Raw genomic sequence first — 17401 nt, forward strand, 5'->3', positions numbered from 1 at the left:
TGTTTCTTATCTTTCTATGCACAATGAAATTGGCTTTCCCAACTTCTTTGTTTGCTTTTCCAGGGAGAACTTTCTAAAAATTACCTAAATCTACATGAAAAAAACCAACAAATGAGCCACTTTTCTCTCACCAATTCATATAGTACTTTAAGGTTTACAAAGCCTTCTATATTATCTTATTTGATTATTACAACAACTCTGGAAGGTAGGTCCTATTATTATCCTCATTAACAAATGAGGAAATTGAGGTTGAGAGAGAGAGAGAGAACTGAAATGACTTATCCAGAGTTACATGACTAGTGTCTGAGGCAGCATTTGAACTCAGATCTTCTTGACTCCAGGTCTAAGGCTCTAGCTACTATGCTATCTAGCAGTATGATATAGTGGTAGAGAGAGGACCTGGAAGCTTCTTTTACCATATACTGGATATGTAACCCTGGGCATTTTCCTTTTCAGGATTCTAGCCTATTCTCTAAGAATAGAAATTGCTGGACAGTGTTGGCCTCAATAGTAATTTCCATCTGGGAGTTCCCTGTATCAATGGAGTCACACAGGTTCAGACCCTATCACAAGAAAGCCATTTATGGGGTTCATTTCTTCTAATATTGTGTTAGTTTGTTGATGGTTGGACAAAAAAATTGTACTTAGACTATGAACACTTGTTTATAGACAATCTGAAATACTGTGATTCTTATCATCGTCTGTTATCTTTTTTTTCCTAGTTGAACCATCTTTACTGTGGCCATGGGAAGGGGCTCCACAGGATTTTTTATTTTTTAATTTTTGTTTACTTTGGAGGTTGCCATTGTAAATAAAATATCCTCATGTGACAGCCAGCTTGTAAAGGTTATGCTTTTTTCATAGATGAATACAGAAAAATTAAAGTATATAACTAACTAAAAGGAAATTAGAAAGATGCATAGTGGCTAGACCTACTGTCTCTATCAATGATGACTTCTATGTAAGAAGAAATGTGAAAGATGCCATCAAGGATTACTGTGACTGAGAATGAAAGTAGCCTTGTTATCTAGGGGAGATGAGAGACAACAGGTAGACAATATAGCTAGTAAACCAGTAGATGATTACTGAGTATACTGATAGTATCCTGTCATTAATCTAGATACTGGGAATCCAGAAACAAATTATTTCCTGAGGATCCTGTTTGTTCTATCACAATGACTAAGGCTCCCATGAATCTATTTATAGTTAACAGTGTTATCAGGTAGTTTCATGGTCACATTCTTCCTTTTAAAAACTTTTTTGGTGTCAAAAGAAAAAGTTAAAATCAATAGACAAAATAACCACATCTGACAGCACATACAAAATTAAATTGTCTAATTCTCTAACTCTACTCAGAGGAATAAAATTTGTTCCATTATCTGTTCTTCAGGATCAAGTTTAGTCATTGTAATTAATTTGCATTCATGGACCAGTTATTGTCATTTTCATTTATATTATTATAGTCAGTGTGGTATATTGTTCTTTTACTTCTACTTACTTCACTTTACATTAATTCAGTAAAGTCTTCTCATATTTCTTTTAATTCCTCACATTTGTTTTAATAACAGTGCAAATATTCCATTATATTCATATATTACAATTTGCTCAGGCATCTCCCAATCAATGGACCTAGACAGATACACCCAAAATAAATTCATGTAATAGGCAACATAATTTTAAAGGATTTAGGGATTAATTTTCATTATATTTCAAAGAGGAGATTCTTGAAATTTTTTAAAAAAGATCACAGATTATACTTTTACTAAATAATGGGTGACCAAAAAAACCGCTAGAAACTATTGACCCATATTCCTACTTCTCCATGTATATAAATGCTTTCTGAGATTGGTTTATGCATACATAAAGGACTCGATGGAAAACACAAGGAGAGAATAGGCAGGTATTTGCAGATGATTATCTTTCTTTTTAAAAACATGTATTGATCTCTTTTGTTTTTACAACAATTTCATTTCTGAATATTATGTCCTCTCACCTCTCTACAGAGCCACACCTTATAATAAAGAATAAAAAAGAGAAAACAATTCAACACAACCAACTAACCAGCATATCAACCAAATATAACAGTTTATGCATTATTCCATACCCAAAGTCCTCTGCCTCTATAAAGGAGATAAGGCTGCAGTTCATTTTCTATAGCATAACTATATCTTCACAATTACAGAACTGATAAAAAAGTATAGAGAATACACGATCTTGCTCTCTTTATTCTTTGAAGATGTTACAAAATTTGATTTGGTAGAATGAAATGCAACTATACTGCTTTTAACATTGTATCTCTCATGCATATATTAAAATCATACAAGATTCAGTGACAAATGGTACTATGGAAATAACTCTGTTAGTATTGTGCTGAGTACAAACATCAAATGGACACATACGTTAAGTAGATGCCAGCTCACCTAAGATTTTTACCATTGTCTTGGGAAATGACTTTCAAAGTTTAAATGAAAGGAAAAAATCCCGCTGGAAAAAAATGGTAAGGTCTTTAAAATATTCCATTTTATAGATAGCATAAATTCATTAATTCATATGTAGCTGTGACAAATGAAAAAACAATTACTAAGAGCTTACTGTATGCAAAGCACTATCATAAGTCTTGGGGATACAAATACAAGCAATTTGAAAGAACAATTTATCAGAAGTCAGGGCCTCTGTCTTCTGGTTGCAAATCCATCACTAGGTGTGTGGTCTTGAGTAAATCATTAAACTTTTTGTAATATCACATTTCCTTACCTTCATAATGAAAGACTAGGTGATCTTAAGGTTTATTTTTTTCCCCCAGCTTTGACATTCTATGATTTTAGTCCCCTATTTTTTTTCTTTGATATTTGTATCATAGGCAAGAAGACTTAGAGGACTAGTACATTTTGTTTTATATTTTTGGAGGGTGGAAGGCAAGGCAATTGTGGTTAAGTGACTTGCCCAAGGTCACACAGCTATTAAGTGTGTCAAGTGTCTGAGGCTGGATTTGATCTCCATCCTCCTGACTCCAGGGTTGATACTTTATTCACTGTGTCACCTAGCTGCCCCTGGACTAGGACTTTTAAAATGTTAATTAGAAAGCAAACTAAGTATTATCTCTCGATCTTAGTAAGTTAGTCTGGCCTTAAAGAGGAGAGGATGCTAGAAGGTTAAGTGATTTGACTAAGGTAGTGTTAACAGGTGAGATTTGAAAACAGGCCTTTGACTCCAGAAGGATTATAGATTTAGACTTGCCTTCTACACATTTTGAATTCTGCACAGGTATAACCCCAAATATTAAAAGAAAGACTGAAAGGCCTCTAGCATGTTGGTAGATATAATATAGAGGATTAATTGAAAAAAAACATGGGTAAGTATGGAAATGAGCACTGGATTTGGAGTGAAAGGATCTGGGTGAAAATCTCAACATTTCTACTTATCACACATGTGACCTTGGAATAACTCATATAACCTCTTTGGGTCTCAGTTTTCTCATCTATGAGAAATAAATGAGTAAAATGCAAAATTAGGGATTTGAACCAGATAACCAATGAAAAGGTATATATAAGGGAAAATCATAGAAAAATATACTAGTTAACATGGCTCAGAAAATAGAATTCAGAGAGACTAAACACCTAGAAACTACACAGAAGCCTCATATCTACATATCTTAGATGTGTAGAGATTCTGAACATATTGAACACCCGAATAACCTTACAAAAATGAAATTGATCATATTTTGGAGCACTTGGTAATAGCAATACTTCCAGTCTGGTGCCCGAAGCCTTCTCCCTTGGAAGCAACCTGGCAATTGCTTCTACTTGATGGTACAGCCACAGCTACTGAACACCCAGAAAAGAAAGTTCTTGTCACCAAAGTCCTTGGTGCTGGCAAATGGTTCGACATCAGAAACTGTTATGATTTCATCAGTAGAAAAGACATTAAAGGAGAGGCATTACCATCTGCTTTGCTACATCCCAAGGACTGTGGGACCTTTCCATCTGACTTGCAGCTCAACTCTCCATACATTTTGTCCTCCCGTTAGAATGTGAGCTCTTTGAGAGCAAGCATCGTCTTACATTTCTGTTTGTATCCATAGCACTTAACATAGTGCTTTTGAACATAGTAGGTAGTACTATGTAGTACATAGTAGCTGAATAAATGCTTCATTTCTTCATTCATGCATTCACTCCCCTCAATGAGTTTTCACAGGTCTGTCTCATTACTAAATCTATGCTCCTGTGATCTCATTTAAAGCCAGATGCCAAGGAAAGGTTATTATCTCCACTAGTGGAGTGAGTATATACAAATTTATAAATATAAAATATATACACATATTTCATGATAACACATAGATTCAAATATACATATGTACATATACAGTTGGGTCTACATGTATGCTTTTGACTTCTGAGATCTAGAGATAATACTTAGTCTTCTTTTTAATTAATATTTTAAAAGTTCTAATCCTCTAAGTTTTCTGCCTAAGATGCAAATACTGAAAAAAGAGTGATTTAAAATCATAGAATGTTAAAGTTGAAAAAAAGCAACCCCCAAAACTTTAAGATCACCCAGTCTTTCATTCTGAAGGTGAGCAAATGTGATATTACAAAAAATTAAGTGATTTACTCTGGTCAGACAGTTGGCTAGTGATGGAATTTGAACCAAAAGACAGATGCCCTAATTTCTAATAAATTGTTCTTTCAATTTGCTTGTATTTGTATCCCCAGGACTTATCAGAGTGCTTTGCATATAGTAAATGTTTGTTGATCTGTTGACTTGTTGATTTACACTAACCTATTCATTTTAGTTAATTATACAATCAAGTAAATGGAGAGCTTCAAGAGTGAGGAATAGAAGAAAGGGGTCTAGACAATTCTTACTAGATAATTATTTCTGAATAACTGCAGAGTCCTGCATAACGTTCTACTCTGATGTCTCATAGTAGTGTGGGCATGATTCTTGGTGATGAAGGCTAGGTCAGTAGAATGTTAGCTAATCTAGCCTTAAGGATAAGAGAATGGCAGAAGATTGTGAGTAATATTGCATCATAAAAAGTGAGATGTAGTAGAATGGAAAGAAATTTGCAAAAAGCTTGGAAATACCTCACTGAGCAAGATCATCCCAAGAAACATTTAAGGATAAAAATGGAAAGAGAATATGACAAAAATAGAAAAAGAACTATAAAATTTATATTAAAAAATTTGTCCATCAATCACGGTGGAGCTTCCACATTTGGACATGAGTATAATAATCCCTGATGTGTTACATGGTGAAGCAGAGATGGCACTCGTGAAAACAAAAATATTAAGAGCAGCTGGACTCAATCAAGTATAAACAGAGGAGGTCTGTTCTGGAGGTGGAACAATTTTGAGGGTGTGGAGGGATTAATACTTAATACATCTGAAAAAGAGGAGGATGATAAATGCTTGGAAAAATTCACAGACCTTGTTGTCACCAAAAAAGGTTATTGAGAAAGTATCAATAACTACTGACTCATGTCCTGACTTTCCTAACTCTATAAAAAACTTTGTTATTTTATGCATGTATTGAAGGGCATCCTTGATAAAGGAATAGGAAGGGAACAAGTAGAGACTATATTATCACACTATTTATTATTTGTTTATGATATTTGGTCCAGTTGAGCAAAATACTGGCTCTCCTCCACCAACAAATTTCTCATGCATATGTGTTAGCATCACAAGATCCCTTAAAAGATAAAAAATAGAGGCAACTTTGTTTGATAACCCACTGTTTATTAATATAGAATGTAGAATGATGTATACAGTAGAGAGATATATGCTTCTCAAAAGTGTTTATTACTAGCATGGAGGATGCCTAGTTTAGTTTCCATATAGGAAGAAAAGGTTCCCTAGAGATGATGGTCCTAGAAGATGTTCATGTTTATGTGTGGCATTGTGCTGATTACATTGAGCATTCGGGGACGCTGAGGAGCCTCCTGGATGAGACCCATCATCATTCACAAGAGAACAGCATAACTCTGCACAGGAAGGAAAAAAAAACCAAGTGGATGAAGAATGCTTGATTTTAAATATGCAGTTGGACTGGCAACCTAGAGTCCCTCAGTATATCTGTCCCGGTGGGTCAATGGGGATGGACAACAAGCTGGACCCAGAGTAGGCTATAGTACATCACCAATGAAGAATTACACACAGGAAGCACAATGCTGTCTGAAAGATGTAAGGGCAGAAAATGTACCAGGTTGGTCATATAGTGAGAGTGAGCAGAAATTGAAGGTCACTGGCATTCAGCCAATGTCTAGTGATCCAGATGAAGCTCCCAGTATGTTGGGTAGACCTCTCTCTGTGGAGGCTTGACAGGAGGCCATGGACAAAAGTTGTCCAGGGTGGGAAGACATAAATGAGCTGTGATATGTACTGTTAGAGGAAGCACCCACCCCGAGGAGGCCACAGATCCATTAAAGTAGCAACAGAGAGATGGCTATAATAACATCTCCCAAATGAACTGGTGAGTTAAGTAAAATAAGAGACCGTTTCAGTAAAAAAGAAAAGACAATAGTTAAATCTGTTTTGTTCTAAGTAAACAGAGAAGTCTGATGGTTTACTGACTTTTTTTTTTTAAAAAACTAGTGTCAGGTATAGCTTTTAATCAGGATTTTCTTGGCTTTTTTATGATTTACGTTATAAATTGTAATCCACAAAAACAAACAAAAACCCCATGTTTCAGATCTTCTCTCTCAGGCAGCACGTATCTGTCCAAAGACACAGGTAGACATGATGTATCTCAGGATCCCACAAATTTACAGTCGCCTCTTTCCTTATGGACCAACTTCTTTTAATGACCTTCTACTTAATTCCTCTTGAGTAAGCTCTTGGCATAGATGAACACTCATTCTGGAACCTGTGAAATGTCACTAATGCATTATTACACCAGAGAAAAATTTCATCTTCTTTAGAGAGCAACCCTGTTATAACACTTGTGTCCACTTTAAGTTTTGTCCCCTTCATGACTTATGACACATCCTCAAAGAATGTTACCAACTAACCTTGAGTATATAAATTATGAGCCAGCAGTTTCTGTTTTCTCTCTGAAAGGACACTGAAGATCCGATAGTAAATCATTTTGATGGACGAACATTTGGGGAAATTGTTGCCCTACTCGTACAAGGTCCAAAAGAAAAGGCAGCTCCACAAGACTACTTTGTTATCCCTATGGCACTGAGCTATGTTCGTAAAATCTCAATAGAGTTATAATTTGATATATTCTTATCCCCATCATGAAAGGCAAACGATAACACTCTCAAGTCAATTTAAAGGACAAAGAGGATGTTTTAACCACTAATGTTGCTGAGGAAATTTTCTTCAAATGAACAATCCATAGTTTAAACCATTTCTTCATGTACTCTAGGAAAATATATGCAGATTTAATCTTTTTTTTCTTTCATCTAGTAGTTTAATGTTAATTTACTGTTGAAATTTACAAATGACTTTTTTTGATAGGTCCATAAGAAAGTGGTTTAAATTTAAGATGCTGATGAAAAATTTAATGCAGTTGATACAATAAGAAATCAGCAATAGAAAATCGTGATTCTGTTTTGCAATTTCCATGCTTCCCACAAAAATGATGTGCAGGAAAAAAAAAAAACCCAACAACCTCATACTTAGTTCCACAGAACAGTCTCTCTTGATGTTATTTGCAAGATTGCAATTTACTCCAGATTATCAACAATTATAAATAAACAAAAACAAAGTATAATAACTCTAAACTCAAGTTTATAAATGTTATACTTTGGACTGAATGATAATAGCACAGAGATGAAATAGAGTTTTTATAATTGAAAAATAGAGACTGAACACTAAAGTTTTATGTGGTTTTACAAAGTTAGGTAAAGGATTGAAATCATTATCTTGATAATTCTGGGTAAAAAACATTTCTTTTGTCTAAATTATCAGCAGAGTTTAAAAAATAGACTTAGGGATGACTTAAGGGGGTTGTCCTTACCACTATGATTCTTATTGATCCATAAAGATGACTGGACAGTCATGAAGAACATGATGATTCAAACTGACCATGAAGATTATCAGTGGGACTATTTTAACTGTGACCTCCTTTTTTTTACTAGCTTCACAGGATGTTTATATTTCGTTCCAGTGACCATGAGCCATTCAATTGCAACTCAGTAAGAAACAGCCTACAACCTTGTGAAAGTATTAGTCATTAACTCACAGAGTAGTGAAGAATTAAACCTGTATGATACATGGGGAGGAGATAATGTAGAAGTGGAAAAAGCTGGAACAGCTATGTAGGAGCTAGAGGTTAATATTTTAATTCCATCAATCAATAAAAAGAACACAGTAAGTGGAAAAGGGCTCATTTCCTGGTGGGGGGTAACACGAAGCTTAATATTAGGATAATTGTATTTAATATTAGTATACTAAAAGAGGGATTGCATAGAATTAGTGAAATGATATCAGGTTGTCATTTAAGTTTCCATGGCACTTGAAAGAATACCCAAGCAATTACAAAAGACCATACCCCCAAAGAGGCATGATATGGAAATATTTAGTGAATTTTCTTTGGAGGGAGGAAGGCAAAGCAATTGGGGTTAAGTGACTTGCCTAAGGTCACACAGCTAGTGAATGTGTCAAGTGTCTGAGGCCCTATTTGATCTCAGGTCCAGGCTGGTGCTCTATTCACTGTGCCATGTAGCTACCCCTAGTGAACATTTTTAAAGGTTTTTGTGTTCTACTCTCCCACCTAATGGGCCCCTAAATGGTGCAGTGAATAAAGAACAGGAATCAGGAAGGCTCATCTTCCTGAGTTCAAATCTGACATCAGACACTTACTAGCTCTGTGACCATGGGCAAGTCACTTAACCTCATTTGCATCAGTTTCCTCACCTGTAAAATGAACTAGAGAAAGAAATGGAAAACCACTCCAGTGTCTTTCTCAGAAAGATGCCAAATGGGGACATGAAGAGTTGAACAGAACTAAAAAATGACTGAACAACAACTAGCACCTAGTAGGTTACAGTAATTTCAGTTTCCTCTTCTTTGAAATGAAAGGTTTGGGTCTGATGGACTCTTACAGTTCCTTTCAGCTCTGAAATCTGTGATCCTATGGTCCCTAGATCAAGACCCTCATCAGCTCTTACCTGGACTGTTGTAATAGCTTCCATGTTGGTCTTCCTGTGTCCAGACTGCCTCTCTTCAGTCCACCTTCCACACAGTTGTCAAAACAATCCTTCTAAGGCACCAGGCTGATCAAGGCATCCCAAGTCTCAGAAATCTTCAGTGTTTCTCTCTCCCCTTAGGGTTAAATACTCACCCTTCATGCTGGCATTTAGCTCCTTTGTATTCTAGAAAAAGACATCTGGCTATAGCCTACCCTCCAGTCTTGTTCCACATTCCCCCCTTCACAATTTATATGTATTTCTGGCAACTAGAATAGTGTCTGGCCCATTGTAGTGTTTAATAAATAATTGTTGATTTTTAATTGAGTCACACTTGCTGTTTTCTAATTATACTGGCTCTCCACCTCTTTACTGAACTTAACTTCCAACTCTAGCATTCATGCATTTGTACAAGACAACCTCCAACTCCCTCATCATTTCTGATGTTCAGAATCCTTATCTCCCATCAAGGCTCAACTCAAATGCCACCTCCTCCATGAAGTCCTTCCTGAATCTCTCCAGTTGTTACTGTTTCCTCCTTCATCCAAATACATCCTATTTATTTTCATCTGTGTCGGACTCACTCAGTGAATGCGAACTACTTGAACACAGGGCCATATTATTATTGTCTTTGCACCCCCTAAATGTAGCACACAGTACCCTGTACAGAATAGGTAAGTAATATTTGCTTAATTGAATTAAGATATGTTAGTAGATAAAGATGAAATAACACATTTTTTTCAGAGAAGTAATAAAATACTTGTTCAAGTTACTTGAAGAATTTAAAAAGAAAAATGAAATTTAGTATTTGTACTAAGAGTTACACATTTCATTTTAATTATTAGTCAAGCCATAAAACAGTATCTACTCCATATAGGGAACAGTGTGCTAGGCTCTTGAGGAGATGCAAAGACAACAAAACAGCTCCACCCTTATGTAGTTCATATTACAGGGTTAATCTAGCACAGATATAAATAAGTAGAAAGTCTTTGAAGGAGAAAGAAAACACTAAAAAGAGAAGGAATTCAGGAAGGGCTTCATGGAAGTGGTGGATTTTGAGTTGAACCCTGATGGAAGATGAGGATTTTGGAAATGTATACACCTCAGGTATCTGCCACTCACGTAGAATATTTCCTGTAAATGTCCAAAAGGAAGAGAGATTCCCTACTGAATGAGTTCCTCCAGATTTGTCCTCTTTGTGGATAACATTATAATTATCACATTAAACCCTAGAAAATTGAAGTTCCTATTAAATGGGATCCATAATCATTCAAAAGAGTATGGCCTAACCATCCACATAGGACAAACTAAGTGGATAAAGAATGCCTGTTGTCCGGACTATGACATGTAGTTGGGTGAATAGTCCATAATTTTGTCTATCAGCATATATGTCTTGGACAGATGCTAGAGACAAGCAATGAGCTGCATCCAGAATTGGAAAGGAGGAGGAGAGCAGACTAGATTGTCTTTAGGAAGCTGCACAGTGCTTTTGATGACTCCCAAGATTCTTCATGAAACCAAGACTCATTTTTAATGCCTAATTTTTTAGTGATGCTTTTTGATTGTGAAGAATGGAATACCATAACCTCCAAAGAATAAAGTTCAAGGTTAGCCAGAGGACAAGGAGAAATGCATAGTGGATGTGATTAGACCCCAGCTTATTTCCAGTGGAAGATGTTTGTTACACAGATGAATAGACATAAAAGATATCAAAGAAATATATTCATGGAAAGTAGCGAGGTGAGAGATGGCAAATTGAAAGCACATGTTCTCTCTTGGTGCTGATGAAGTATCGTTACCTCAAGGAAAGCACCTAGCCTGATGGGTAGATTACAAATAGATAGCTCAGGTGATCTCTTGGTGTGTATGTTAGGTGGACTCTGTGGAGGATTTACTGGAGGAGATGGATAAATAATTTGTACAGGATAAAAGAACGTGGATGGGCAGTGATTCTGGACCATTGGAAGGAGTGCTGTATTCATACTGATAGGTTCACAGATTCATCAAAGTAGCAGAATACCCTGCAAAAAAATTAGGGTTTAATTTTCTTCTAGTAGCATGAATACAATATTCCAGATGTGATCTCTAAAGATATAAATAGAAAACACTCTTAGTGACATTCTACCTCTGCTGAAATTAGTACTGTTTGCTTTGCTGTAAAATATCTTTAAAGGTTTCCATGTGTAGCAGAAAGAGTACTGGATTAATTGGAGGGAGGAGACCTGAGTGACAGTCTCTGCTTGGCCACTGACTTTAAATTTGGAACACTATTTACTTAATTTATCAAGGTCTCAGTTTCCTGAGCTGTCATATAAGGGTATTGAATAAGATGCTGGAATGGAAAGGAAAGGCAGGCTGATGTCATGTTTCAGGAGTTTGCTTTGAAGACCTGGGTTCAAGTCCTGCCTCTTACACAGCTCTACTCAAGTCACTTAATATCTCAGTAATCTGTGCTACTTATCCAAGATGATGAGTTTCACAAAAGGCACTGACCTCCATTGGTTCAGGGAGTTTTCTTGAGATAGTAAGGAAAATACTAATGAAATGGTTCCCTTTTCCTTCCCCCCAAACAAACAAAAAACAATTAGTCAAAGTTTTATGCTAAAGGAAATCACCTAACATAGCTCTTTAAAGAGGAAATACAAGGAATACATTTTATATAACATGGGGTTATATTTTCAGATCAGCTTTCTATGACACATAGACATCTTAGAGTCCCTTGTTAAATACTGTTACCCTTGTAGGACAAAGCTGGGACATAAGACTTTTAGCTTCATCTCCATTCAGCTATTGACTCAGGTTGCTGACCTAAGTGTTATGAGTTTTTTTCTCTTCCCCTCTGCCCAAAGTTCATTTTGGAATATTTAATTACTTCTGGATTTAGATAGGAGGAAGTAATTTAGTATTTCTATGATAATCACTTTTCCCCACATTTTATAACTTGGCAATAGAAAGTCAGATTGGGTTGAAAAGAACCTTGTAAATTTTTAACTTGAGAAAACAGTTTTTCATGAAACGGGGTGGCTGCCAAGGGAAGAATCAGAAGAAAATCTTTTTGCTAAGTTTGAATTAGCAGGTGTGAAAGATGAGAATAAGGACTTATTTTTCGAAAGAGTAATGACAGTCTTTCTAGCTGCTCTAGTTGAGACCCCTTCTATCTTCCTGCTTAGACTGTTATAGCTGTTTGCTGATTAAATCTTGACTTGACTTGACAGACTTGACTGTCTGTCCCCTCTCCAATCCGCCTTCTATACAGCTGCCAAACTGATATTCTTCAAACTCATCTCCCTTGCTCAAGAATCTTTAGTGATTCCCTGCTTCCTCTAGGATACCATGCAAACTCTCCACTTGGGCAGTGAACGGCCATTATAATCTGACTCCAAACGACCTTTCCAGCCTCCCTTCACATTCTTCTCTATCCTCTTCCACTCAAAGTCATCATTTCTCTTCCCACTCTCACACTTTTGCATAGACCATCCCACATGCACATCTACTTCCTCTGGGAAGCCTTTTCTTATCCCTTTAGTTATTAGTTCTCTCTCCTTCACATTCCTTGGTATTTACTTTGTAGCATGAATATTGTATTGTTTCCTACTGGAACTAAGAGCCATGAGGGTAGAGATTGTTTTCCATTTTTTCTTTGTATCCCTAGCACCTTGCAAGTTGTATGAAGAATGACTAATGATAAGTATTTTACTTAGAATTTTGCAGGTTTTTTAAAAATAGAGATCCTCCTTAGGGTTTGAAGAAATGGTTTGTAAGCTCTAAGTGGAAGTGGACAGGTGGGAGGCATCTAGGTGGTATAGTGGATATGGTCCCTGTTTGTGAGTTCAAATCTGACCTGTGATACTAGTTGTGTGATCTTGGGCAAGTCACTTACCCCTCTTTGACTCAGTTCCCCATCTGTAAAATGAGCTGGAGAAGGTAATGGCAAACCATTCTACTATCTCTGCCAAGAAAAATCCCAAATGGGGTCACAAAGAGGCAGACATGACTGAAAACAACTGAGCAACAATGAGCAACAGGGATCATATCCTATTTGTTATTCTATACTTTGCAGAGCCTATTACAAATAGTCACTAAATAAGTATTTGTTGAATTCACACAAGAACATTTTTTATGCCCCTGATTCTTAGAATGTATGGGTAGTCTTTGTAATTGTTCATTTTGACAATAGAATTGTCTATTATAATTTATAAATGGTTAAAACTTGTAATCTAGAAAATACTGATTTAGATTTTGTGTTATAAAATATTAATGTTTTGTTACATCCATTGAGAGGGTTTGGTGCTCTGACACTACCTATTTATTGGGGAAGGAGGGAGAAAAGAACAAGCATTTATTATGCATCTACTATATGCCAAGTTCACTGTACTAAGTACTTCAAAAATATTATTTCACTTGCTTCTCACAGCTCTCATGTGAGATAGGTGTTATTAATGCCCTCATATTACAGTTAAAGAAACTGAGGCAGAGGTTAAGTGACTTGCCCACCAGTTACATTGCAGTTAAGTGTCTAAAGAGGAATTAAAACTCAGGTTTTCCTGACACCAGGCTCCAGCCTCTATCTATTCCACCATGTAGTTATAATATGTTGATATTGTGGTATATGGTGGGATACCCACTCATTCTTTTTTTTGTAATTCTGGTAAAAAAGTATACACATATACACATATGCATATATACTCTATATGCACACATATATACATACACACTTACTATATATGAGTATACACACATATACATATGTGTATATATTTACATACATACATACATGCATATATACACACATACACATATATAGTATGTAGGATCCACACCTAGTGGGAGCTGCCCAATCATAGGCCAATGGTTATTACTCTGTGGTGAGAAAATGGTTTGCAACTGAATAAGGAGAAGTGCCCTTTGGCCCTATTGATTATTGATGGACATGCCTCTGCTCAGCAGTGAGTAGGGCAAGGCCATAAGAGTGGGTAACAGAAGAGAAGTTCTGCTGGGGCAGCATGGAGACTTCAGCCCAGGAAGACCATTTCATCATGAAGAATCAGGTTAGCCAAGGAGACCTAGTTAGTAGTTAATGAGTCAAAAAGCAGCTTTTATTAAGTGTTTATTATGTGCCAGGCCCTCTGCCAAGTACTGGAAACTCAAAGAAAGGTGAAAACAGCCTCTATTGTCAAGAAACTTAAATTCTAGTTTATTTTAGACAAAGTATCCAGAATAGGAGTCCAGAGAGTTAGAGATCTCCAGATAAAGAGGAGATGAAATCACAAGGACAGAAACCTGAGTGGAGTTAGCTCTAGGGGGCCAGCTGGGTAAGAACTGGACTCCTTTTTGTCATGGAAGTTGAGGGTGGGAGAAAGTTTTTTGCTTAGGCCATGGTGAATAGGTCAAGTATAAGGCAAAGACTAAGAAATGACTTAGCTAGGGGATTTAGTCACTCAATCATTCAATTAAAGGATTACAAGAGAAAAGGACCTACCCAGTCCCTAGACTCCAGCAATAATCAAGCATTGGGAGTAGAGAAAACAGATTCTGTAGGTCTGAGATACAGCATCATGAATGACCAAATTCATATCAAGGGAAATAGGTCTTTGTTAATATCAAGGTCAAGAGGTTGGGCAAGAGAGAGTCTAGGATTAAGATAAACTATCTTGCATTTTTATTTACTGTCATAAGTTCACGTTTTATTATATGTTTTGTAGTAATAAGGTTAGTTAGTGGGTTGTGTTTAAGGAGAAAAGGAAAAGAAATGGCATAAACATGAAACCTGTTTTTCCCTTGCTTGGGTTTTGGAGATAGAGAACCCAATAAAAAAGAGGAAGTGGTGGCAGTAAAAATGAGTACGTTGTCCTAAATGCACAAAATTGAAGTGGCATCACAAGGTGATGAGGAAGGGTGGACATGGTCCATTGACAGTGGTCCTCTTTTTCTTAGGGCCAGGGGTTAGAAAGCCAAATTGAATGTTTTCTCACACTAGGACAGTTCAGTATGTCCTTATAATATCTGGAGGGGTTTTTAAAAATTCATTACATATCTTTCATTGCAATGAGCATATGGGAACCTTTTCAAAAGATGCTAAATTCACTTCATTTTATCAAATTTTCAGAATTCTTTGGACCCCTTGTAGGTTCCCATGCCTATGCAAGGTTGTCCTTGAAAGATATTTACCTCAAATAGTCAGTTAAAAATATTGTTATGTGTACACCTTGACCTAGATACAAAAAACGAAAATGAAGCTGTCTCTCTCCTTAAGGAATTTAAATCTATTAGATTTGCCCCTTTATTTTCAGATGATTGACAATTGGTTTAAGAAGAATAACTAAAATTTTGTTATTTAAATTCATGGGTTATAGTTAAAATCATAGAATCTTAGAGTTGCAAGGGGCTCCTGAAGCCAACTAATTTAATCCTTACATAACTAAGACAAATCTTCTCCAACATATTCAACAAGTGTTCATGCAGGCATTGTTTGAAGACCTGTAGTGATATGTAACAATTAAGTTCCAAGACAACTTATTCTAATTTTGGAAGATTTGAGTTATCATTTTTTCTTGTACAGAGTCTAATAATTGCATCCTTGTACTTGCCACCAATTGCTATTACTGTAGACCTCAAGGGCCAAGCAGATACAAATCTAATTCTTCTTCCAGGTAGTACTTCTTCAAATACATGAAGAGAGTTTATTCTGCCTAAATCTTTTTATCTCTAGGCTAAATTAAAGTCATGTAGCAGTATTAACACAATACGGCATACATTATTCAGAGTAGCATATTCAACCATGTAGGAATTTGCAGAAGTATTTAGGCATATACTAAATATTATTATCTTTATCTTCCATTATATCTTATTTCTCTCTAGAAAAAAAAAGACAAATGCCATGTACCTTCTTTTTTGCAAGGGTGGGCAGATTATTGATCAAACCAAATCAATAACATCTTTTAAGCACCTACTATGTTTCAGTAACTCTGCTAAATACTGGGGAAGCAAAGAAAAGCAAATATAGTTCCTGCCCTCAAGAACCTTACAGCCTAAAGGGGTAGACAGTGTGTAAACAGCTATGTACAAAGAAGATATAGATATCTTTATTTTTCTATCTCTAGTTATCTATCTATCTATGATAAATTTAAGATAATATCAGAGGGAAGGCACTGGTATTAAAAGGGACCAGAGAAGACTTGTCGAATGTGGATATTTTTGCTGAAATTTAAAGGAAAGAAAGGAAACCAGGAGGTGGAGATGCAATTATGAGCTCCTTGACAGTAGGGACTATCTTTTGCTGTTTTTTATTTTTGTAACCCCAGCACTTAGCAAAGTGCCTGACATGTTGTAGGCTCTTAATAAATGCTTGTTGACTGAATGATGAGGAGGGAGAGTGTTCTAGGCCTGGGGGATAGTCAGTGAAAATTCATGGAGGAGATGAAATGTCTTGTGAGGGGAAGAGCCAGGAGGCCCATGTCATTGGATGATAAAGGATGTGGAAGGGAGGAAAGTAGAAGAAGCCTGGAAAGGTGGAAAGGTGATAGGTGAAAAAGGGCTACAAAACCCAAATAAAAGATTTTGTATTTGGTTCTAGGGGACATGGTTAGACCTGTGATTTAGAAACTGTGACAGCTGAATGAAGTATGGATTGAAGTGAGGAAAGGGGAGACTGGAAAATCAGTAAGAAGACTATTGTGAGCTCCTGGAAAACACGGATGGCTTTACCTTTCTTTGTATAGCCACTACTTGGTACAATGCTATTGCTGTTCAGTCATGTCCAACTCTTCATGACCCATTTGGGGCTTTCTTGGCAAAGATAATGGAGTAGTTTATATTTCCTTCTCTAGCCCCTTTTACAGATGAAGAAACTGAGGCAAAGTTAAATGATTTGCTCAGTATCACACAGATACTTAAGTGTCTAAGGCTGGATTTGAACTCATGAAGATTAGTCTTCCTGATTCTAGGCCCACTGCTCTATCCACTTGGTCACCTAGCTGCCCTGGCACAATATTAAGTATATTATGAGGGCTTAATAAACACATGTTCTCTGTTGACTGACTTTGCTTGATTAGGACAACAGTATAATTAACATTTGTTGTAGATTAAATAAAAAATCTACAGAAGTAGTTTATTTCCACTACATGATGTAGTAGAAAGGGCATGAAACTGGGATCTAGGAGATTCAGGTTCTGGTACTAATTCTGACATTCATCAGCTGTGTGATCTTAGGCATTGTTTACAGCCACTTGAGGATTCTAAAATAAAGGAATTGGATTACATGACCTC

Source organism: Petaurus breviceps, unplaced genomic scaffold (genome assembly GCF_028583685.1).
Source record: "Petaurus breviceps papuanus isolate PSGF00001 unplaced genomic scaffold, PetGlider_PUasm1.0 84, whole genome shotgun sequence".
In the NCBI taxonomy this organism is placed as follows: Eukaryota; Metazoa; Chordata; class Mammalia; order Diprotodontia; family Petauridae; genus Petaurus; species Petaurus breviceps.